This window comes from Podarcis cretensis, assembly GCF_951804945.1.
Source record: "Podarcis cretensis genome assembly, chromosome: Z".
Lineage (NCBI taxonomy): Eukaryota > Metazoa > Chordata > Lepidosauria > Squamata > Lacertidae > Podarcis > Podarcis cretensis.
The window spans coordinates 14,274,026-14,279,100 of NC_137184.1; the positions used below are offsets into that span (position 1 = coordinate 14,274,026).

Sequence of the window (5,075 nt, forward strand, 5' to 3'; positions counted from 1 at the left end):
TTTCTCCTTCGCCTTCTCGACAATTTGCCCTGTCAAAGTAGATTCCTGTATCAGATCCTGAATAATTTCTGTATTGATGTTCACTTTTTGTCCCAAGTTATCAATTTTAGTAGTCATGACATCTGTCTTCTTGTGGGGTTGTTCCAACGAGTGACTTATCTTGCATAATGCAATCACTAAAGCTTCTTCTGTCGACATGCTCAAATAGTCCAAGGTCAATCCCTGATTCTCACAGTCTCTTATCTTGCAGCTGGTTCCCCCAGCTCAGCTCTTATAACAGTTTCAAAAGCTCCCTTTAGAGGGAAACAGTTTCTGTTTGTGTCAATCCTTTTAAGCACAGTTCAAACAGTAAATATAGTTTCAATTTTCAGTTACTTTTCCTCCTTTTTAAACGCAGAAGAGGACAGTGGAAACAATGTATTTCTCTTATTTAGCTAACTGTCAAGATACGTTCTATTCACAGCCAATGAACTTCAAAACATCAGTCTTACTGGCAGAACCCTTTCCAGGTTCAGAGCAGTGGTGATTTAATTTTCAACACTCTCTCCTGCAGGCTTGCGCGATCCAAAATTTCCCCCCTCTTCTCCTGCTTCCAAGGGGGGTTTAATAGTTTTAATCGATGGAAGTTTAATCCTTTGCAGAAGACTTTCCAAGACCTTAGCTTGCAGCGTCTTTGCTTCAATCTATTTACAAAAGGGGAAGGCAGACTTCCTGTTTAAAACCTTCCCGTTTTGGTGCCAAATTAAGACATTTATAGATCCAATTTTCCGTTCTACTCACGGGTAGTTGTTTAAAATCGAATTGTCCACAGGAAAAAGTCAGTGCTCTCCGGCAACAGCAGTGCGGCTTCACTCCATGAAAGAAGCAATCAATTCGAAGCACCGCGCCGCTCACGCCACGTCACTCCGGATCCCTGAAACCGGGTCTCCCCGCGAGTAGGGGAGGTGCAAAAGGTGCCAGCCGAATCCCAGGTTCACAGGCTTCTCCCGCCTGTGATTTTTAGTGGGTCTCCGCCTTCGCTGTGGTGGCCAGACCCTGTTTCCACGGAGTAAATTCCTCCCGATCAGAGGAATTCTGCCATTGCCAGAGGCGCTAACCCGGAAGTCCAACAATGTGTGGGTCCCCCCCCCCATCTGCATTATAGGGTTCTTGCAAAAAGGCTATATGTGGATCCTTTTTGAACAAATAAGTTGCCATTCTGGTGTATTTTATTGGATGTCCCAACCCATTCACAGTTAAAAGAAATTACTTTAATACCTGTACTCATTTTGGCCATTAAGCAATAGTGTCCTTTGCCAATCTAAGCTTTCCATGTTTTTGCTTTGGTTCTACTAATCTACTTCTGTAAAAAATCTACTTGTATCGCATCTTTGAAAAAAAACCTTTGAATTAACACAGAACCTTGAGAACTTACACCCTGGTGTGTGTCCTCTTTTAACAGTAGAGGGCACTCCAGTACTACTATGGGTATAGAGTAAATCATAAGCATAAAAATCAAACTTATTTTAAACAAGTAAATGATGAGATACATTAAAGTGGATATTTTCTTGTAAACCTCATGTCCCAACCTCTGGGTACTTTCAAGATATTTATATTTTCAGGTCATTCCAGTTTGATTGCTTTCACTTCTATAGAAAATTAGCCTTTTCTCTCTTTTTTTAAACAGCATTCTTCAGTTCTGCATTAGTTCCTGCTTATTAAAGAGTGTAGTAACCTTTCTGAAAAATGTGCCATGCTGCCTCTTCATTGTCCTGTTATTCTCTTACATGGTCTTTTGGCTTTGTTGTAGCCCTCTCATCTGGGCTCCTGAGTTGGGTCAACTTCACCAATGGATTCACTATCCAAAAAAATCAATAACCCTAGGCGGACAGACCAGTTCTAGTGGTGTTAATAGTTTTGTGGGTTCCTTGAGGTTGGTGGCTGAGAGTGTTGTTTAGCAGTCACTAAACGAAAGGGGAAAGCCCAATAATATCTTATTCCTACATCTTGCAGATTGAGTATTATGTGCCAAAGTTCCCTTCATTTTATCAGTGTCCAAAAAACAAAAAACATCATGATTGGATTATTGTCACAAATTATTATTTCAACCTTTCGCAAAGCCTTTCAAATCTCATTTTTCTTTTTAAAACAGTGGAAGCTCATAGCAATACCCTTTGGGGTGCTGTATCCTGCAGACTGGCTGGCAGTACTCTATGCATTCTTCTTCATATTTTCTGGGGACAATTCCAGGCAATGTCTAACAGTTTTAAACCACTGGATTATCAATCCTGTAATATTATCTCCTTCTGCCTCCTTTTTAATCCTGTGTATATTAACCCTTTAGTGACTATTTTCCACTTCTTCAAGCTTACACTTAATGCATTTATTTTCCCTAAGCAGCCTCTTAATTTTTGCTTCAAACTTAAATCCACTGCTGCAGAAGCTGTTTCAGCAGTACCCTCCAGCTTTTCCATTATTGTATTTACCTTTGCTTCCAGAGAAGCTATTAATTCTTTCTAGGCTTATATGATTTTGGCTTTTAAGGGAAATGCATTATGCTTCAAACTATCCCCTGAATGTGGCATCCAAGTATTTTGGTTTTACAGCTGTATTTTCTGCTATTTTAGGAGGCACAGCAGTCATTTTGTCTTCTTCACTTGTTTATAGGGGCCTCACATGAAGCATTGAGCTAAGCTTCCCTGTTTGGGGTGAGTGAAATGCTGCTGTGGACATTCCCTTAGGCAGAGGGAAGATTTATTTTTATTTTAATAAATCCTGTGCAATCAAACAGATTTTAGTTAAAACTGGCACCCAGGGGAGGAAACTGTTCTAAGTGGCCATTTTGGTTTCCGTTCAGCCACACCCATCATTGCTGTTGCTGTTGTTGTTTACTTTTATTTTTATTTAAAAGCATTTCCTGCACCTGGAAGGGAGTGGGCAAATCCCTGGAGGTCTGGCTACCCTATTCCCTGAGCTTTCTAAAACACAGCTACTCAACATTTCAGAGAGTAATGCTTCAAACTCTTTTTTGTACTATGTACTGTATCTAAATAAATCCCTGCCAGGGAGCATCACCTGTAAGTGATTTCTAACTCAGCAGCCTTAAGAGGAAAAACCAACAGGGCTTTATATAGTAAATCCGGGTTTTCGTTCCCAAATATATATTTTTAAAAGAGCTAAAGAAGGTGCTGATTTTAAACCCAGTCTCAGAAATGACCTCTGTGTGTGTGTGTGTGTGTGTGTTATAGCTATCAACTGTCCCTTATTTGGCGGGAAACTCCCTTATCCCAGCGCCGTGTCCCGCTGCTGTCCCTTATTGATGATGTCCCTTAAATTTCCCGGGTTTCAAAGGAAGCAGCTCCTCTCTCTTCCTCCCTGCCTGCCGGCCAGGGAGGAGGGAGGCTCCAACTGTGTTGCCCCCCCCCCCCCGGCCTCCTCTCACCAGCCTCAGCCCCCAGGAGCCTGAGGCCCTTCCGCCTCCACCCTCCTCGTGGCCGCCAAACTGAGCGTCTCTGCCTGGGGCCTCCCCTCTGCCCGCCACTCCCACTAGGCCGTACTGTGGCTGCGCCACCAAAGGACCCAGATGAGATGGGCAGCCTGGCGTGGCCTATGAATTGCTGAGGAGCAAGAGAGGAGAGCGAGGGCAACCATAGAGAAAGCAGTTCAAAGAGAAGAGGAAGAGGAGGAGGCGGAGGTGCGGGCAGGTGTTCCAAGGGCTAACCATAGAGGGGGAAAGCGGAGGAAGGACCGCAAGCTCTTCTCCCATAGATTTGTAGTGGTAGACTAGCATAGATGGTCTGATCTGCGGGTTTACTTCGGGCGCTATTCCCCCCCCCCTTCCTCCCGCCCCGCCTGGTGGAACTGAGAGCTGCAGATGGAGCATGAGTGAAAAGACCCAGAACTGCAGCAGCATCTTTGTAGCTTGGACTTGGTTTTGCGCGAAAAGTGTTTGCTGCTTGTAGTTATTTAATTGCAGTGTTTCATCAGTTGGTGTCTTGAGCAGCAACCTCTGGAAACGAAGAGCTAAAAACCGGCGCTGCTCTCCCAAATTATCTGGTCCCTTTTAACTTTGTATTTCAGCTGGTTGACTAAAATCCCTTATTTTGAGGCTGCTGATCCCTTATTTTCGAGGCTGCTGGTCCCTTATTTTCAAATTTGTAAGTTGACAGCTATGTGTGTGTGTGTGTGTGTATCCTGTTTTTGTTGTGCCTATAGTGCAAGACATAGCTGTTAAGTTGTGGGTTGCCATAGCAGACGACACAGCGATTTCTCCAAAGCCGCTCTTTATTGTGTAAGCTGGAATAGAACTGACAGCAAACAGCTCAGCCGGCCTGCTTTTATAGGCAGCCGGCTGTCAACATTGTAGCAACAACAACCCAGAGTTTCCCGCCTAAAATAACTGAGTGAAAACTATCTACAGACCTGAGTGAAAACTATCTACAGTATCCCCCTGCTGGCCCAGGGTGAAACCTCACTACATAACAATAGCTGTCAACCTTCCCTTTTTTTTGTGGGAAATTCCCTTATTCCAGCGCCGTTTCCCGCCCTTTCCCGCTGCTATCCCAGATTGTTAGATATCCCGTAGCCTGTCCCCGGGACAGGTGAGGCTGCTGATCCCTTATTTTCGAGGCTGCTGATCCTTTATTTTCAAATCTGAAAGTTGACAGCTATGGTGCAAGAGAGCCCCTTCCAGGCCTCGATAATGCATTGCAGAACAACTGAGGCGACATCTGCACTTTACATTTAAAACAGTCATGGCTCTCCCCAAGGAATCTTGGGAAGTGTTGTTTGTTAAAGGTGCCGAGAGTTGTTAGGAGACCACCATATTCCACTCATAGAGTCATAATTCCCAGTTACTTTAATAATCAATCCCTCTTCCCAGGGAACTCTGGGAACTATTGTGGCTCTGTGAGGGGAATAGGGGGCTTCCTAACAACTCAGCAGCATACAACAAACTACACTTTTCAGAATTATTTGAGGGAAGACATCACTGTTTAAAGTGGTACAATGAGAATTTTTTTAATGTGGCATTACTCACCAGTATGGAGCACTGGCTCTTCTTCTTCTTCTTCTTCTTCTTCTTCTTCTTCTTCTTC

The 5,075-nt window shown here is 43.8% G+C and overlaps 1 long non-coding RNA gene across 1 annotated transcript; it reads right to left on the reverse strand.

The window, feature by feature from the left end:
• Positions 1 to 1,126: 1,126 nt before the first annotated feature.
• LOC307207563 lies at positions 1,127 to 4,063 on the reverse strand. The gene is made up of 2 exons (XR_013834723.1): positions 3,422 to 4,063; positions 1,127 to 1,943 (listed from the first exon to the last, which is right to left on the reverse strand). It is a non-coding gene; the product is annotated as an uncharacterized lncRNA (long non-coding RNA).
• Positions 4,064 to 5,075: the final 1,012 nt, after the last annotated feature.